The sequence below is a fragment of the Dreissena polymorpha genome, chromosome 6, assembly GCF_020536995.1.
Source record: "Dreissena polymorpha isolate Duluth1 chromosome 6, UMN_Dpol_1.0, whole genome shotgun sequence".
NCBI lineage: Eukaryota > Metazoa > Mollusca > Bivalvia > Myida > Dreissenidae > Dreissena > Dreissena polymorpha.
Genome location: NC_068360.1, coordinates 76,634,585 through 76,656,350, shown reverse-complemented (window position 1 = coordinate 76,656,350; position 21,766 = coordinate 76,634,585). Strand labels below are relative to the sequence as shown.

The window sequence follows — 21,766 nt, the reverse complement described above, 5'->3', positions numbered from 1 at the left end:
ATGGGGAACACCATATTTGGTATTTATATTATGTTTTAACAAATAATTCATGCTGTGTAATAAATATTGTATAAGATATTTCGATATTTATTGAAAATGTTTCAAATTGTTATTTATGAAACCTTTTATTCTAATGAGTGTATGCTATCATATTATACTTCGAATAGCAGATCTGTTGTACTATAATCGTATTATTCATTCTTTATTGTTAATTTCATTTATTGTAGAGAATCGTCAATGTTACATCTAGACGCCAATCCTTGTCGTTAGTGTTAGTTTTCAATGCTTGTTATCATTGCCGTCAATGTTAGTCGTCAATCCTTATCGTCATTATACATGAAGGAAATAAAAGCAGAAACAGAGACGTATTCTTGATTACTTGATTATTCCTACGGCGTCCTCTCAACACTCGTACTAAAAAGCATGTTGATGCAGATTTTTTTTAAAGAGAAGTTTCTTTAAGGTAAACAATATTGTTTTACTTTAATCGCTAGCATGTTTAACGACATCGAATTTTTGGCAGATATACAACTCGGATACAATCTAATATTTGCGGGTATGTTTAAGTTTCTTTACCGTACCCGGGCTACATGTAAGTAAAGTTAAGAGTACCCGGGGTACATGTACCGGTAAGTAGTATTGATCCATAAGATTTAAAAGGGTAATTAACCACGGGCTTATTAAAATTAAAATGATGACATTACATTGTACCGGCTGTTTATTGTTGTATACTGTAAGCTTGCAATATTTTAAATAATGTAAACAACTTACCTTGTATTAAGTTGGCACATTGTTGTCAGGTGTAGAAACTTTTTATACTTATTTCTGTTTAGTTGCACTGGCTGAACCAAAAGAATTATGTAGTCGTTTCTAAATAATCACGAAACAACCTACTAATGCATATATGCTTGCCAGTTACTGAGTTTGTGCATTTCCATTCATTATCGGCCTTGGCAAACAGCGTAGAATCAGAGACGCCGTGTGATGTCTGCTATTTCGTTACACTGAAGATTTTCATATCCGCGGGTGTTTTTATGTCAAATGTTATGGTTTTTCAATAGATCGTATACTTATCTACAAAACAGCGAATGAGCATTCACTTTACATCATTTCTGATGATCTTATTTTGTAAATAATTTCTGAGCGTTAGTTCCTACGTTGCTATGTCGTCAGCCATTTTGACGGTTGTTTTGTTTACTTTCGGTTTCCACTACAAACGAAATTAATTGATTTGCTGCTTGCGTTTTTTTATTGATTAAATAATAAATTATTAAACCGTAATAATGTAATTGTCTGAATATCATTTATATTCAAGATATTATCGGATAAATAGAATACCATTCTAATACCAGTGTGTACTTACATTTATCTCGGAAAGCCTAGCCGTGTAAACCTTTCTTTAACTCGTCGCACTCAATACGTTGAATAACACATAGATTTATGTCATGTTCATTAAAAAACCACAATGTGCACAAAAGACATGCATGTGTACTACCGATTGATATTCAAACACAATTATTACGCCTTTGTTTATCGATTAAACGCCTAACTGAATTAATAACGCGTAACGTCAGTTTCTTTGTTTCGTAGCAAGATGGAAGCTAGCCTAAGCGCTTTTCATGACGTCACGCGCGCGTGCCCTTTCCCATAAAAATATTTAAACGCAAAATACTCGAAAACTAGTTTTTTCCTAGGTATAACGCCTACGCCAACAGGTAGATCGCATTCTTGTCCATATACATGTCAAATTTCAGCAAAAGTAACCGACTAGTTTTCAAGCGCCACAAATCGCGACTATATGCACCAACTTAATGAAACTTAGCCCCCTTTATCATTCGTTCGAATGAACGTCATCAATGATGACGTCCAATACATCACTCATTCCATAATAAAAATCACGAGCATTATAAACGCTGACATTTCGCTTCCGACCCAAGTGCATGTCACATTAAGTTGCGTCTGTTTATTAGTTGTAACTCTCCACTTATGAGACTACAAATGACCGACACGCTATCAATGGGCAGCAAGCCAATATAGTTTAACTTCAGTTGATTTAAATAGAGCTATCCAGTCGCATATGAAATTCCGTTGTTATAATTTCCTTATTGTGTTTGTTGAACAGTAACAATGGATATAATACGTGTAGCTGTTTTCCTGATACCTTTGGTTTTCTGTGCCGAATGTAAGTGTTTATTTGTACCAACAATTTATTTACTATACTTTAATTATATTCCAACCTTAAATACATGTGTTAAATACATTTTGAAGAGCTCCATTATACCTTTATACGTACAGTCCGTGTCAAGCATGATTATACACGCTTTTGAACGATATTGTTAATATGTTAAAACAATAAATATTATTACAACAGTGCGTATTTACATTCATATTTTAATACCACACAAATATTAAGCAATACATTTATATTTATTGTAGAATATTTTGAACTAAATTCAAAATACATTTTATCGATTTGATAGTAGAATTTTGGCAATCTCGCAGTAACTATATTTGAAAAAAGATAATTTAAAATATGTACGATAAGGTAAAAAACAACACAGCAAATCGATTGCATTGGTAAATACACACAAAACTTGCAACTTAACGCGATGTAACAATTTAATGGAATTATTTATTGATATGTGTTCATCGGTACAACACCATTCGCCAGTTTCTTTTGTAGTGAATATTTCATGATATGTATTAAATTCAAATTATAAGTCGTGTGTGGTTGTATCTTATTAAGAAGCTGTATTTTAAAGGGGCTGTCAATCAGATTGACGAAAAAAATTCGTCGTTTTGTTTTAAGCATATCTTGCATAGTGGTGATTTTTTGTGTAAATTAGTGTATATAAGTACTGCATTTGTGCCTATAACATTTATTACAACATTTATTGCCAATAATGCAAAGCTGATTGTTTTAATTAATAACTGATCCACAACTGATCACAGGAGAAATATCACAGGGACTGGGCAAATACGCGAAACTTTCTAGTTGTGTATAAAAACAAAACATAATTAAAATAAATTTATTTTGTGGTTTTTCTTGTTTGCTTATTTAGTGGAGAATCAATGTAGTACGATATTTTACGACCTATCGCGCAAGCAAGTTTATTGGAAGGCGTAGTGGTACGAAAACGTACACTGTATTAGTTTATTAATAAACATATAATAACGATCGCTATACACAACTTCACCAAATAGCAGTACATAAGTGAATGTCAGCCGGAATAGCTCAGTTGGGAGAGCGTTAGACTGAAGTTGTTTACGCAACAGTCATCTAAAGGCCCCTCGGTTCATCCCGGGTTCAGGCATGAACGGAACAGTTCGGCGGCTGACAATTTTTTCAGTCAGGTTAATGAATGTAATAAAGCTTTATTTTGTGTAGATATTTTAAAATCCATTTTACTACAATTGGACATTTTTATTAAAATTAATGGATGCAACGTGGTGACTACGTTAATTAAAATTTCTTACATCACTTAAATATCTTATAAAAAATACACGTGTTTTTATATTACCAAATAAATGCAAACAACACATCTATTATCCATGTATTTTTATGGTTGTCTATCATAGGCTTATCCCTACCACATATAGCGCGCGAAGCGCGACAGGTATTATTGATTGTAACAATGAGTTGCAATAAAGGAAGCAGCCGCTTATCAAGGAGGAGCTGTGTCCCAACAACCTGTTTCCCTAGAGTCAAGCACTCCTCGGAGTGTTTTTTTTTTAAGAACCACATATAGAGTGCGAAGCGCGACACGTATTACTATCCAGGTGGTATGGGCCCTTTAGCGTTATCCGACCATTACGTCCATAGTTATCTTCCTTAGAATTTGAGAAATTTTGAAATTCTTGTTCGAAGTCCAAAATTTTCATTAACAACGACGTAACACTTATTTCAGTTAACTTAAAATCCAAAAAATGTCACAAACTAAACTACTGTCATATTTTCTTTTTTGTAACCATTGTCTACAAATAACTATAATCCTTTAGAAATTAATGTTCGCAAGGTATAATATATATTCGTTAACAATGTAATGTGATGCAAAAAGTAAACGTATTTTGAAAGCATGTTGATCACCGAGTTTGTCAATTAGAGAAGTTATTTTTCAAGCAACTATTGTTCAATCGGACTTATTTAACTATAAATAAAACCGTTAAAAAAACAACGTCATGTACACATGCGGGATTGATTGGTAATGGAACAGAAACGATGACAATAGAAACTTGAAAATAGTTACTGAACCCTCCTTTGGGCTTTCTCAAATTTTGCGGTACCGCATTGTCAAAATGTGTCGCCTAGAAATAACTTTGTTTGAACCACCTTCAGCGTAGGTTATTGTCAAAAATGAATGGTAATGAAAAATATAGGAATATTCTCATACGACAGAAACACACCAAATCTCTACACTTGTGTACTGATAATCAAAATATTCCAGTTTGTTTCTCGATTGTCGTCGTCTTTTATTACACTTGCTGCAGTTCTTCCAACCAATTAAAGTTGGCTTATCCTTTACTTTGCTGAACTAATTTCAGGCAACAGATTCCCTTATGTAAGCTAAATTAATCATATTGTATGATGTTGCTGGTTGTGACACAAGTTGTACACATTTTTAAAAATGGCTAAACGACACACAACCATGTCTTACTAGTAGCACTACTATGGAGTGAAACTGCTCTTCATCGCAGGTCTATTCGTGTTCTATAAAGTCGGTGAAGGCAACTGATGACGGTCAAAGCTGGCGCTGTTAGGCTTTTAATGGATTTGTGCACTATGACAGCAACGTTTTCACGCTCAGCTTAATATGTAAGTTATCACAATGTCAATAATCTTTTAATCAATCGCATTACTACTTCATTATGTTTTGTGTCTATAATTATGCAAATACTAGTATATATATATATGTGTGTACTATAAGACATGGATTCAAAACAACGTATGTGTATGCTTTAAAGTGAATAACAGTACTTTATTGGTTACACAAGACAATTTTAACTCACATCCCAGAGTTTGGGTTGGGTCCTCATTAATAAAAAAAACCTGTGAAAGTTGGGAAACAATCGGATGAAAATTTTGGACTTCGAACAAGAATTTCAAAATTACTCAATTTCTATGTTGGTAAACGTGTATTTAAATTATTAGCAGGGTATTATGAAAATGTTTAAGCACGTGGACAAACTCGCTAAGAATGAATAAACTAGGAAACATAGCTCATGTTCCATGCATTGTATTGTGCATTTCAACTTCATATTAATAGGAGTATTGTTCAGGATGCGATGGTCACGTGATCACAATAGATGACGAGAAAGAACAAGAGTGGGTGAACGAAACAGCGCCTAATGTATCTGGTAATTGCATTGTATTGCAGCAAAGAGCTCATTGAATCGACAATTTATTAGAGTTATCATCGTGAAAATACTCTTACATGTCAACTTTAGATTACGTATTATATGGTTCCATAAAATCACAAACCTTACATCATCATGTACAAAAATAAGAATAAAAACCAAAACGAACAACATTACTTATTAAATGTATATCTGTTTAATTTGCGTTGACATCTGATACATCATAATGAGACATCTGCTTGTTTCGGATATATACGTAATGAACAATTTAACAATTGAAGTGATGTCTTTTGACAAAAGTTTATTTCAGAGATGGATGTTTCTGTTTGACGATTTGAGTTTTGCCTGTTAGCAGCAATTCCTCAAATCAGTAAAGGAGTTGTACTCTGACTGTTATGTGTATTAACTTAAGTTTCACATTAACTTATGTACAAAGCCCTTTTCATGCAAACATAGACGATACATGAATATTACTGTAGCAATTATAATCGACTAATAAATTGTAATGCTATGTGTGGTATGCAAGAATTTTCCCGTCAGTTCTGCATTTAATCTGAACACAGTTTTGTAAGAATCTAAAACATATACTTCAGTCTGTACTGAAAATATATCAAATTAACCAAATGTTACATGATGGAATACTGAAGTAATTGTGTAATGTTTAAACAAGTTATGTTTAATTGAACATACATTTTAAATAAAATACACTGCGTTATTGTTATCCAACCAATGGTCTTTTTTAAGAAACACGTTATGTTGAACTATAATATTTTCTTTTTTTTTGAGACTTATTGTCTATAAATAAATATCATGATTGATATTTCTGCCTGATTATTAAATTCGGTCCTTTTTTATAAATGAATGACAAAGAAAGTAAAAGTACGTGCTTTAAAATGGGTTTTACTTCTGTTGTTTTTCAGACTTGACAAGGATTAGTCGAAGGATTTGTTACGCTTTAAGGCGCGAAGCTGTCTTAGAATTAGATGAACACCATCAAACCACACGGAAGGTGTTATGCGGCAAGTTAATTTTCAAAACCACAGTGACAGAGACGGACCCAGCTTCATTCTGTGATGTTTACGGAAAGCTATTTCAACTTACTATGCAAACATACCATTTAATATGTATTTTGGCATAATCAAAACAAAGTGTGTGTATTGATATGTGTGTTTATTTATGTGTTTTGTATCTATGTTATTAATGAAATTGATTAGATGAATATAAAATCTGAGTATATATGTTAATAAAACAATTGTTTCATAACAAATAACAATATAAATCCAATGATGATTGTTTGTGGTCTATTGAGTTCATTTAGTTTCCAATATCATCTCCATATGAATATCTTTAGTATATCAAAATTAACACTTCATTAGTAATAACATTGCTTTATAACCAGCATGCACATGTTACAATAGAAATTAAAGCACCAAGTACATTAAGAAGTACATCAGTATTCGCAAAGTAACAAATCTTGTTATACAAACATATGAATGATCTAATTAACACGTAACAAATGATCATCGCAAAAAAGTCTTGGCTTTTTTTGGTTTATAATACCAACAAAGATATTTAAATGTATTAAAACTTCATGAACTCAGTTTCAAATGAAATCTGAATAACTGAAAATAGTGTATGATGTTAAATGAAAATACTCATTCGACCCGGTCATGAAAGGGGCCGCAAGATCTTGTTACCACCGCACCAAATATTAAACAATACATGTTGTTCAATTTGTTGAATTGTCAAATTTGTATTTAATGATTACTTTAATTGTTTTCTTTCACTGCAATACTTGCACCATTTGGTAACAAAACAAACAGTCTTTTAAACTTTTGAACATAAACTATATATGACAACTTTTCATTGATCAAGATATCAGTACGTTTCTTGAAGGTGCTTCCAAAAATACTTTAATCTCCCTGAAAAGAACAAAATACAAATGAAATAAACTGTAAAACTTAAAAAAAATAAGTAAATAATTGCCATGCGTGATATATAAGATAGCTCAATAGGATTTAGATACGAATACATGATTTTACAGAAAAATAAGTTATTGATCCTTTCGTCTATTTGTTTAAATAATGCTGTATTATCTCTTTATGCTTATTTAATAACTCTCGGTACGGTCTAATATGTTTACACATTCCTGATAAAAAGCACACAACCATAAGTTCAATAACACTTTTTGTAATTTTGTTACAATTATATTCACATGACACCTTGCACAAACAGTCCTTACGATTTTGTGTATTAAACAAGTGCCTTAGTTGGAAGTAACAATTCACTGAAAATTTAGCATTTTGTAACAATCAATTTTTTAGAAACTCACAAGAAAAGGTTTGCCGCAACAGAAATATTTTCCTTCCCGTGCGTGGGTGGCTTTGTGTTTGGAGATTACCGACTGTGTTTTGACCTCTCTACCACACTGTTCCCAAACACATGGCATTCTACAAGTAAAGATATGAATATAATTTATCGACAATCATGATAATTTTGAGAAACATGAACGTCGTGATTATCATATTTTAAGCACGCAAAACAGTACCAACAATGTTTTATTGACCAACTTTTGTTATTTAGACAGACTTAAAATATTATTGATGTTTATGTCAATCTTTCGATTCTCTAGTTTAGTTTGTATACCACACATAGCATTTCAAAAACGTGTCCCACACATAGCATTATTGCATTTTTTAAGCGAACACTCCGAATCAGAAGTATTTGTGCAAACATACAATGTATGTAGCTTCTCTATGAAGAATTACAATTTCCGCCCTATTTTTTAAACCTTTGACAGTATTATAATGAACGTTTTTGTTGATTGAATAAAAAATATACCACACATAGCATTTCAATTCGTGTCTTTTGAAACGCGCGGTTGCACTTTTTGGAAAAAATACTAAATTAATTTTGCGCAAACTTAACACAGTTGTGTATTTTGACAATGACCGGGCTCTCGTCTTTATCTTTTTGAAAATAGTTTTGAATTAATGAAGAAATTATCAAAATCGTTACCTGAAGCGATGGTTTGTTGACATCCGATTGTCCCACACATAGCCGAAAAAGTCACGTGGTACAGGCACCTTGTGTATAGGTCGACCATGACTTTCATGAACTGATCGTTTTGATAAAACATGATATCCCAATACATGTACATGTATCTTTGTATATAGAAATTGTTGATAATCTGAAAAAAAGATTTTTTTCATCATGGTAGTACATGTTTTTCACAGAAAGGTATGAATGTATATATGAAAAGATGGATTATGTCGTTTATTAACTCATCATTATGGCATATAATATATCGTCGGCTCCGTGCGGAAATGTCGTAACTTGGTTTTGGCGCTAAAACCGATATTATTTTCCTTAATCATTCATATATATTTTGAATAGGTGTCTATTAAGTTAATTGAAAGGACTTGTTCATCTGATTTTACATGTCTCGTGGGTGTGAAAATGGATATCGGGTTTCATGATTCGAATAGATGACGCATTTACCTCTCGGACTGCGATATTTGCAATGCACCATTCACATTAAAATCGATGATAACAGACGCTTGATAATACTCTAAATATCAACAATTAAATGCTTACTCAATTTAAAATATGTATTTAAAGTATGTCTTTAATGTCATTTCTATCCTATACATACATGATGGTGTTTTTTTTTCTTAATAAAAGACCAACCTTTGAAAAAATAAATAGACAAGTCAAACAATGAACAGTCTTTTCAATGTATTCAGTTTACTTCTAATCGCTTACAATATTTTTATTGTTTGTGAATAAATACATCACATGCATTTTGACACTTTTTATTGGTAGGGTTAAAATTAAGAGACAGTGATGGTTACACCACACTTTGAGTCATATTAACATATTGAAGTGAAATGCTAACATGTGTACATTTGAAAGTTAAAGCATGTTTACTGACATAAACGTATTATTGTATTTGCGTTATAATTTAACAGCAATACTAAAGATTTTTAAATATAAATTAAAATCAGCCAATTTGATACATCGGCTTGAATTTTGTTCAGCAATAATTAATGTTTTTGTATCTTTTTACGCTATAGTTATTTTCCTTCCCAAGACAAATTTAAACGGACAAATCCTATTAATTGTTTCACACAATGTGCTGCGTCCATTTGTAACTGCATATGTACATACTTCAATACGTTAATGTACATGCATGTGTTAGGAAACCATCTCGGAACGGTCAATTGATGCGATGCATAACGGTTTAAAAAATACATATCACCGTGGTAACAAAATTGACGTTATTTCATTGGTCAGTTTGATTTAGCTCTTATCAAACTCTTTGGGTCAGACAAAGTATCATCACTATTACATATATATCACCGCAGTGATAAATGAATTACCGCAGTGATAAAATTGTCACCGCAGTGACAATTCTGTCACCGCGGTGATATCTATTTTTAGCTGTTAGCATATATGTACTTTTGGTCCAAGGATACGTGTGTCACCGCTGTGACAAAATTGCTACCGCAGTGACAAAAAAAGATATCACCGCGGTAACAACATTGTTACCAAAGTGACAAATTGTCACCGCGGTAACAATTTTGTCACCGCGGTTATATCTATTTTTAGCTGTTGGCGTATTTGTACTTTTGACCCAAATTGTAAGGCATAGCATACGCGCCTGCGTCTGAGGGTGACTAGATTGCACGGTGACAATTACAAAACTGTCCTCTGCCCCCTATGCAACATTCCAAACACGTTTGAACATCTTTTCTTTATATTCCCTGAACACGCCGAACAGCGACTAGAAGTAAGTGCAGGGATTAGCGGCTTACAAAACACAATTAACATTAATCGTCACTTACTGTTTATGCCGCCAAGCGGGGTCGCCGCTATTATACAGTTGCACGTGTTTAAATTTCTGCCAGACACAAGATACCTCGATAAAATATAAATGCACTACATATGTCGTTTAATTAAATAAACCGGTAACAAAAAGTCCTACAAAATATTAGCACTAGTACTTCCATCATGTTGCAATAACAGATTCGTGCTGCTTGGTTACGAGGGAGTGCAATGATGTGGGGACTATAAACGATGCATATAGATTTGCTTCACATATCTTGTCTTTGTATAGCTCTTCATATACCCAAACTAATATCGATAAAGATATGTACTAACGATACGACATTTGCTATTACATCAATATCCCACAAAAGAAACAACGCTTCACACAGTTATATATCCCTTATTCTCATAGTATCGACCCTCATCATGTATCGTTCCTTCGACGAAAACCCCTCAAGAAGTGCTGGGCAGTTAATGTTTTTCCATTTTTAGAAGTTTTAATTTATTTGCTGTTTATTTGACTGTTACGAAGATCTCTCTCGTGATTTCCGGTTTTCATTTGAAAGTAGGTCATGTTTATTCCAGGCCGATATTATGATTGCACGTAATTGTGTTAGTTTGTTTTTTGTTTATTAGTACGTTAATCAAATGTTGTATAAGCCGCTTATTTGTGAAAAAAATCATTTAAGAGAAACATGAAAAATGGTTTCGTTTTTCGATTAAGAAACTATTTATAGAAAAAGAACATGCGCATAGTAACAAACCTTAGTAACCAATCAGAAGGGTCGATATTATTAAAAAACGGTGTACATGATACTGATTACTACACGGAGCTTAGTCTCGCCAGTATTTTGGAAAAACATTAACGATTGTAATGCAGTTTTTATTGTTATTTCCAAGAAAACACATTAAACTATAGATTAACGTATTAAACATGTATGTTTTGCAAACTTTTCACTTAAAATATTTAGCTGTTGTCATTAAAAGGGCCGATTCTACGAATACACATGTTACTGATTGGAGACGTTCAACGTTTTAGAATAACCTCCCATGCAATATAAATATATAAGAAAACCAACATTCTACTAACAATCAAAATCTAAATATTTCTTTAATACATTAATACCCAGCTACTGCATCCGTTAAGAAGCAAACAAAAAACAACAGCAAATAACTCAAATAAATAGATAATGAACGTTAATACCCCCATCCTAGACACGCCGCCTCACAAACATTTGATAAACCCCCTTTAATTAATTAGAACATCATCCTTCGCAAAGAAGCGGCAAACTTAACACCGCCGCCTTTAATCGAGAAACGATTACGATAAGTAGACTCCCATTAGTCGCAATTAACAGCGTACTCCAAATAAAGGGTGCACCAGTTTATCTATATATATACTTAATTTCGCTTTTGCCTCCTAGATGGGACAACTTGGAGACTCTTCTACGTAACAAAACACAGTTTTACTAAATAATATTGTTTATAAAGTTCTCTTTTTTTGCTGATGTTGATATTAACATCCATATATATCGTTTATGTTTGTATCTATCTAACCATTGTTTATATATAGTTATATTGTGCTTCGATCTTCGTGTCTTGTATATGGAGGAATAAAAGTATATATATCATGCATTGTATTAATACAAACATCAAATCACCAAGCAAATATAAAGCCTCAAAATGCAAGCAACATGTATTCATCTGTCAGTGCATAAAAACAGCGGACGTTACCGGAGCGTGACATCTGAATTATGCAACTATTTTTACGATTACTGCAAACGTGTTTTGTTCATTGTATCAAAGGTATCACGGATAGAAAACTGATATGTTCTGCTTAAATGCACTCAATTTTCTCGCTGATCTTACGCTGAAATTATGTAACCCATCGAATCTGTAAATGTATCCATGGCTTACCTTAAGGAACAGTAGTTAAAGAGAGTGTACATGTAATTTCGGCACTAAACAATAAATTATGCTAACATAAAAACCGACATTATGCGGGTGTGCTTTATGTTCTACAAACTCGCAGAATACTCTAACTGTTTAAACGAATGTCCTGTTGGGTATTTATTTTACTAACGAAGCCCGTGCGTATGTAGATACACATCCATCACATGTATTGGAACCGGAAGAACCAGTTTGGTGCAAACCCCCGGGCACGTACTCGAAACCGCTTAGCTTGAGGTCAATAACTAATTCCATGCCCACGTTCCACTTAACCATCTAGGAGCGACATCGGTAATCCAGACCAACACATAGGTGAGGATAATAAATATCAGTGTTCAGGAATGTGGATACAATGATTTCATTCACATAAGTATGACATGGAAGTAGAATACGTATGTTGGTTGATAGATGGTTGATATAAATATTGTATGATTTAAATTGTTAAATTTAGCTATTGAGGGACAAGTTAAAAGTTCGGTATTCAATAACGCTCAAAACAGGCAAATAAAACACGCAATTTATAGGTGTTAAATGTGACGTCTAACAACATCGTGTACTACTCATAGTCATGGACAGTTTTACGCTTAGTCCAGCCAATCATAACTTTGAATATAAGGTCAAGGATTTGAAAGTGAAAAAAAAAAGGCTTAATAATGTTTGTATAGAATCTGTGTTTGAGCTAGTTTAACTTGATTAACTTAGGATAATGAGCTATTTACAAAAGATTTTCTCATGATATTTAAATGTTTTTCTAATTATTTTGCGAAATATATTACGTTGCATCCATGTGTGTTACTGCCTTCAGCTATATTGTATGTTGAAAATGAAATAATTCTACTCTGATTTGGACATTGTTCTCTCTAAATCAAAAGAGTTTTGCATGTAAAAACTAAAATAAATACCCTTAAAACACTTGTTTAATATACCCTCGTCTCCATGTTTATTTTGCATATGATGAATCGCAGAACTATTGATGGTTGGCTCAAACCTTGTCATGTAAAATGTCAAATAATTAAAATAGTTTATGAACTTAATTCGAGGCTGTAATATCAATTAAATCAGACATTAAGTTTTAAATTTTCAGTTAAAATGCCATACAGGTCATTATATTTTATCAACAACATACAATTCCACAGAAAGAAAATATTAGTATTGACATGTTTATGTATTGTTAAACATACCTCAAGCTATTGATATACGTAGGAAGTTCTCAATGATGGGATACAAACGCACATTAGAACAATGTCTAATATTGAATTGCTTTAATTCTTCTTAACCCCCGACATTGTATTTAACAACAAAACGCAACATTTAATAACAATACACGAGTTGTTAAACATGTTTATTCTTACTGTTATCGCTACGGTTCTGTAGGTCGCGCTTTATCTTTATAAGATTTAAAGGGCGGCAAACCAGACAACGTGTTTCAAACAATACAGACCTAATTACAGCGCACAACACATGATCGATGTAATAACTTATTACACAGAACAGTGTTAATGTTAAGAAAAATACTGGACAGTTTTTGTAAGCAACGTTATTAAGGACACATGTTTAGTAAACATGCTGTTCTCTTTTTAACAAAACAACAACACCAACAACAATAACAGAACTCAATATGTTTAGCTTATTTAAACAATAATTGGTAGGTCTCAGGCATTAGCAGTATTATCAGTATTTATCAGTTTTACGAATTATCATGTACCGTCTTTTAAAATCTTACATAGAATAAATAGATCAAATCAATAAAACTTCCCCATGAAAGTAGATGCGACATTCAAGTCATTGAGCGACATTGTCACACATCGTTACGCCATATTATGTTTTCTAGAAGCACAATTAAATACTCAGACGCCTTTCATTCCTTGTCGAATCGAAAATTATTTCGTTTCCAAATTATACATGCGTTCAGGTAGATCTACATGTACGTGCCTAACACCTTTACTTAACCCATTTATGCTTAGTGGAGTCTCCCATCCATCTAAATTGGATCAATTTATTTCCAAAATTAGGGATGTCTAGTATATTTATTTCTATATTTAGAATATTTCTTACAGAAATCCCTTAAAGCAAACAGCGCAGATCCTGATGAGTCGCCGCATTATGCTGTTCGCCAAGGCCTTTTTTTCTAGACGCTAGGCATAAATGGGTCAATACTTATATATAATCGTCAAGCCTCAACAAATTTCAAGAACACCACTCAAGATTGAAAACACTTAAAACACACCTTGTTAGTAGTCGGTATCAGTCGTTAGAAGACTAAAATCTAAATGCATATTGTTTGCCCTTAGATAACCATCTGTGATAAATATTTCACTCAATCATTACAAGCGAACCTTATTACTTTAAAAACCTATTAAATCTTTAAGATAAATGTAATTTCTTTTTTTACATTACACACAAGTCAATATATGCCATATTTGTCAATTTTGTTTACAATGCATTCCACATCCTTTAAGTGTAGCCCGTTACGGTATCATTGCATTTTATCATTCTATGAAATCTGGTTATTCCATCATTTTTTCGTTTGCTTATTTTATCCTCAAATTATTCGTCATGTATCAACCTATTGTTCAATCCTCTTATGCCATACTTGCTCCATATACTACATACTTTTACGCCTTCTTCTTATTTCTTTTTTATTTAATAATCTGATTTTATCAACTGATTTCATCATCATACGCTTATTTCAGGCTCTTATCTCATTCTTTATTTGAGCCGCTTTCATTTGAAAACTCGTCTGTTGCTGCACAGGATAATCAGGGATTAACTTTTTATTTTAGGGTATTTTTTTCAGAGGAAGCCTCTTCTAAACGAAAATCCAGTGTAGAAGGAAACTGTCTTCCCAGAGTAGCCTATATGGGTTGCACAGGATATTTTGGGATGACATTTTGCACACATGCCTTTAGCTCAGTTTCCACAGAACAAGGTTCATATGTAGCCGTCTGAGGAAGTCGGAGACCTTTGTTTGGGCAGTAATAAGGGATTTCGTATCAACAGTTTACACACATTGATCATGCCATGCCGTTAGCAAGCCGTTCTGAATTTAAAGTGAGGAGGTGCAGGTTAGTCGCAACATTAAACTATTTTGAGAGAATTGTTAAATCGTATAAGCCTTTATACGTATTGGCCGGACAGGCGCCTTAACTATTACCTAAACATTCAGTGTTTTGAAATGGTCCATAGTTCAAATGGAGTGAAGTATAACATATTTACCAATAATTGTGTTTGGACAATGCTATTTGGCTTCTGTAACAAAGTTCACCTTTCTTAAAGTCAGATCAACCACGATAACATTTGTACTTTGTTAATGAGAAAACTTGGCGTTTTGCAACGTTTTGTCTGAAATACCAATCTTAAAGGGACTTGCTCACGGCTTATCATAATGAAGATTTTTGCAATAATTGTCTTAGATTAAAATAAGAACCTTTATATAGTGTTTAAACAAGTGAAATAATACTCCTGACCAAGAAACTTGTTACAATATTGATTTATTTATGGAACACAATCTTTCGAAATCGGTAAAAAAAAAATATAACGCTGAAGACGACTTTTTTTAATTAATTGGCAAATACGTGTTGTACTAAAAATTCAAGGAGCAGTGGTAGCGACTTAGCTTTTACTTCCAGAGTTTGAATTCCTAAGACAGCTATATTTGTATTGAACTTTCATAGGTAAAGACTTGTTAAAACATTGTATATTCGTTAAGGAAACAAAACAACATTTTTTAAAAATACGATAATATGCGAATAAGTATTCTCAACCATCATTTACTATCGTAGATCCGAGTTGTCGACATACCCGGTATGGTAGATCCGATGTGTCGACATACCCGTTATGGTAGATCCAAATGTGTCGACATACCCGGTATGGTAGATACGATGTGTCGACATACCCGGTATGGTAGATCCGATGTGTCGACATACCCGGTATGGAAGATCCGATGTGTCGACATACCCGGTATGGTAGATCCGATGTGTCGACATACTCGGTATGGTAGATCCGATGTGTCGACATACCCGATATGGTAAATCCGATGTGTCGACATACCCGGCATGGTAGATCCGATGTGTCGACATACCCGTTATGGTAGATCTGATGTGTCGACATACCCGGTATGGTAGATCCGATGTGTCGACATATCCGGTATGTTAGATCCGATTTGTCGACATAACCGGTATGGTAGATCCGATGTGTCGACATACCCGGTATGGTAGATCCGATGTGTCGACATACCCCGTATGGAAGATCCGATTTGTCGACATACCCGGTATGGTAGATCCGATGTGTCGACAAACCCGGTATGGTAGATCCGATGTGTCGACATACCCGGTATGGTAGATCCGATGTGTCGAAATACCCGGTATTGTAGATCCGATGTGTCGACATACCCGGTATGGTAGATCCGATGTGTCGACATACCCGGTATGGTAGATCCGATGTGTCGACATACCCGGTATGGTAGATCCGATGTGTCGACATACCCGGTATGGTAGATCCGATGTGTCGACATACCCGGTATGGAAGATCCGATGTGTCGACATACCCGGTATGGTAGATCCGATGTGTCGACATACCCGGTATGGTAGATCCGATGTGTCGACATACCCGGTATGGTAGATCCGATGTGTCGACATACCCGGTATGGAAGATCCGATGTGTCGACATACCCGGTATGTTAGATTCGATGTGCCGACATACCCGGTATGGTAGATCCGATGTGTCGACATACCCGGTATGGTAGATCCGATGTGTCGACATACCCGGTATGGTAGATCCGATGTGTCGACATACCCGGTATGGAAGATCCAATGTGCCGACATACCCGGTATGGCGACAAAATGTACGAAATACTAGACTTTGCTGTGTGTTGGAAATTAAAGCGTTTTGTTGTATACATTTACGTGGTCAAACGTTGTTTTTTCATTCGACAGCAGTACAAACAGTGTCCCTACTTGTATTGTATTATGTTATGACGACAGGTATCAACTCAGTTAGTACCACAGTAACTGAATAGTCCCCACGTGAATGCTAAATTTAATTTTTCCACGGAAAAGACAAACACATGATTTAATAATACTTGTATGGCCTTGCTTATAACATTTATTGGGTTATTATTTTTTTTCCGCAAGCATTTGGGAAACAGTTGGATACACTTTATCTCGAAACAAAATACATGCTGTATACATACTTTACATAGACTTGTTAATAGCAAATGTTGCATAATTAATTTCGTTTCCTTAGGCTTTTAATAAACAATTTAACACGCAATGTGTCAGTGTCAGTGTCACATTTGCTTTCCAGAAACTAAAAAAAATAGCACCATAACGACAATAAATACGCCTGTCCACCCATTTTTAAACTTGTGTCAAATCATCAATCAGCCATGCTAAAAGGCATTGGGATTTGTTAATCATTCAATGAGTTTTATATTTGTTATTTAATAAAGTACACGCAATCTAAGTGTGCTATTCCGTTGACATCCCTTTCTGATTTCAGTAAAACCGAACAACAAAATCAAAATAGCTTACATGGAAGCTTTAAAAAGAACGCTCTGAAAGTATATATCGAATAACATTGTCAAAGGTGGTTTGATTCAAACTTCACTTCGCCATTTCAAGGATAAAAGTGTATTCGATTGAAAAGCAACGGCAATGACTATTACAAGTCTGTAAGATTTTTTTTCTAGAGATTTGACTTATCAATCATCATAGACGAAGTATTTTATATCATAATGTTTACATTTAACTTATAAGACAATAATGAATATGTTACTCATGGTACTGGTAAAATACGTGTATAAAGTAGATCGTTCCGTAAAAAAATTGAAACGATCATAATTCCTATGGTGCGGAAAGTGTCCATCAAAGTTGTAATATTGACAAATATGTATATATTATAGATATGCAACTCTCAGGTGCGTAACATTTTTCAATGGAAATTTATTCACTAAAACCACTAATTTGACCCTCTTGTTGCGTCTAAACGGTATAATCCCATGCGCAAATCAAAATTCAACACATGTCAAGATCAAAGTATAAAAGAAGTCTAAATCTCTAAACATTTGAGACGACGTGAAGGGAATGATCTAGAATTAAAGCGATGGGTTCTGAGGCTTTCTACGTTCAGACCCTTTCTTACAAGGTTGGTAGTCTTCAAAACGAGGCGTTTGTTGCGAAGTTAGTCCTTTTGCTGATATCGGCTTAATTGAAAAAGAAAAAACTTGTTCGTCTAGACCTATAGATTGATGAAACCAGATATTTTGAAAATCTGTTTGAGGTAATTTAATATGACAAATATTCACTGGCAAGTAATGCTATGAAACTTTACTAACACGTGTTGGACTAAGACACGCCATAGGTTGAACAAACGATAAACACAAACATGGTGGGGTAAGGGTAGATTTATTCAAATACTAACTACACTCATAAACGAACAAAGCGCACGTAGAAATAAAAGCATGAGAAATCAAAGTAGATGCGCGCTGAAGGTAACGAAATAATGAAATAAAATAAACATCTTACTAAATTGCTAGTAACACGTTTAAAGCATTGTTTCGCAATTAAAAATACAAAAAAAGTTATGATATTCTTTTCACCCCATAAATACAGTCACAGAGAGGAAGTAGAGAAAAGCTTATCATCATCAACGCAATAAGGGTGTATCCAAGATATAGGAATGCATTTCAAAATTAAAATGAATTTTTCAGAGCTAGAACTAAATGATGGAAAATGTGATCATTTCAGTGCATGGTTTTGGGAGACTTTAAAATATGCATGCAAGGCAATACATAATTTGTTTTTGCTCATTTTAATAAGTAATTCATATACATCCCTACAAGGGTTCAATAGAAAATATGTATGTCATTTGTAATTTAGAGATACTGAAATATTTTAAAACGTAAACCACTCATATAGGATGCGGAGTATGATACTAAGATGTATAATTGGACGTGTTCAAATGCGTTCACCTGTGTGTTTACGTGTATTAAAATGGTCATGCAATGCATTGTATTCATTACATTTGTCTTTCATACCGACTCGTAAAATTATCGGAATTGTCATTTATGTATATTTGAAGAGGAAAAATGTTAAACATATTACCATTCATCATGTATATTTCGTGTGGCGTGCAAAACTATATTTCAAAGGTCAAGATCACAGTTTGAGGTCAAAATGTGAACAATGGCTGGCATGTGCGTCAATAACAGCCATGTGTAGATGTATTTGCTGGTGCGAAAATGTTTGGTTTATTATTAACACAAATGTTATTTGATACGCAACTTTGGAGACATAGGAACGACATGTGTAGTATTAAATTGAAATAATCCCTTGCCAAACGTAGGTAAAAATTGCCTAAGATTTTTAATAACAATGTATATTTGGTAAACCTGTTAAAAATACGATAACCAGTAGTTTCCAAAACCATTGTGTTATTGAAAATATATTTCATGTTTGTTTTTAGTCGAACACATGTGTTAAATAACCCAGAAGGCGCCTCGCGTAAATCAATGCCATGATGGCATGACAACATATGTCGCATTTCACATATGTTATATAAAACAGTTCCATTTTTATAAAGCTAATAGGAATGATGAATGTTGTTTTATATTTGTAAAATTTGTATTTCAGAGATATAATCAATGTTTACTCTTTAGTTTATAAACTCAAGTCTATTTGCGAGAAACACTGTCGGAGAGGAGAGAAAAATACAGTAATGAAAAGCCAATTTATACTGAGATAACAAAGTTACTCATATAAATTATTAAATTACTCTATTTTGCAAAATTGTGTTATATGCACTTGTTTTGTCTGCCTAGTACATGATGAAAACATTATCTACATTGAAAGGGATTTAAAAAGCTGATGGATTGTTTAATTGCGTGGTCTAAGTCTGAAATTCTATGTAGCCTTCACATTAAGTTGTTCACTGTCAATCGTTCAACAGAAAATAGCAGATAGCTTATAGGTGTAAGCGCATATTGACCGTTGACCCTTTTATCTATGCTATTCTGAGACTAATAATTACGGACTCATTAGATCAGGCATCATCAAATAAAAAAATAATTTTCCGACACATATGCCACCCCCCCCCCCCCGAAAATCAAACATAAAAAACGTGGGGTCATAATTGCAATCCGTTCTTATTTTTATATAAACATTATCCATTAACTGTATATTACATGTGTTTTGAAGGATGTTTTTATTTCTATCAAATCACTCGGTTGCATGTGTTTTAATATCATAAAGCTTCTATGCAGATGCGGCTGTACTGTTCGAATAATGACAATGAAAATAGTTTCATTGTCATTCAATTTATGGACATTGTATCCTCTTTTAAAGGTTAGTGGTTTGTGCTAAAACATTCACTATAAAAGTCCCTTTATATGCAGATGATCGTAAACGATGGGATTTAGGCAACGTCATGCTTGTGCAGTGTTATTGACATTTCTGTTTCCATTGTATAATACTATAAACATTGTATGCATGAATTGGAATTCGAATTGGAATCAGCTGAAGCACCTGCCATTTACGATAGAAGATACATATGATGTTGATGCTAGACAGTCAGGGTTTATTTTGAGTGTTATTTAATTATTTCGTAAAGTTGCAAACCTATTCATCATGTTTAACGACTCTTAGTTTATACAGCAGAACGGTAAATACAGAGAATGGCTATATCTGTCTAGTAATCGAACAGTTCAGGTTCTCTATATCGGCCCACCATAACATCTCGGGTGTGAATTGAATGTAGAATCCAATGTCCGCGCTGTCAAAATACCGTTATAACAAACGTCGAAATAATAGAGGAACGAATGTATGGTTTTTCAACACAACGTAGGAACAAATGTCGGGTTGTCTAACAACGAAGGAGCAAATGTCCGATTGTCAAAATAAGCATGGGAACCATTGTCTGTGAAAAAGAATGCCATGGGTTTTGGCAGAAACAGTTACTCTTCATTTGTAAAACAATTTCCGTATGTGAGCTTCCTTCCTAAGACGTTTCATTTAAGTCCTCTTTTAATTTTGTAGATATGCCCCGGACAAATATAATAATACAATCAACAAAGCAATAACTGGGCAATTATCAAGGAATGTGGTATGGTGTCTTGTGAACAGAAATTTTCTTCAATGAGATCGTAATACCTAAAAACTTTGAAGTTGACATCTCTCAAAGTTTAAAGATATGCCTCCGACAAACAGAGGCAACGGTAATGACCCTTGTGCATGGCTGACAACCCTAAATCTCTTAGAGGGTTCATTGTATGTTCCGAAACATTTTATAATTAAAATGTTAATAAATGCAAATTAGATAAACTGGATGGAAAGCTTACATTTCACATCGTAAAAACTGCTCAAAAACTTCGATACAGAATGTGAATCGGTTCAAGTTCAAACTATACACTATTAGCAATTTTGTAAAACATGCCACGTGAGAAAATGTGATATTACACATTTATAGGATCGTAAAATGATAAGGATATAATTAAAATTAAATAAATCTAGTCATTTGATACATAAGTATCATATAAGTACAAAACAACTTAAGTAAAATGGTATTTGATTCATCGGATATTTTATCGAAATTATTTAAGTGAAATATTTTTGTCAGTAGACACAAATATACAGTT

The 21,766-nt window shown here is 33.7% G+C and overlaps 1 protein-coding gene and 1 long non-coding RNA gene across 3 annotated transcripts in view; one reads left to right on the top strand and one right to left on the bottom strand.

The window, feature by feature from the left end:
* Positions 1-21,766, bottom strand: part of LOC127833749 (nephrin-like) — a 199,568-nt gene that overhangs the window by 134,145 nt on the left and 43,657 nt on the right. The window lies entirely within an intron of this gene.
* The window catches only part of LOC127833758 (uncharacterized), a 178,448-nt gene that overhangs the window by 135,823 nt on the left and 20,859 nt on the right, over positions 1-21,766 (top strand). The window lies entirely within an intron of this gene.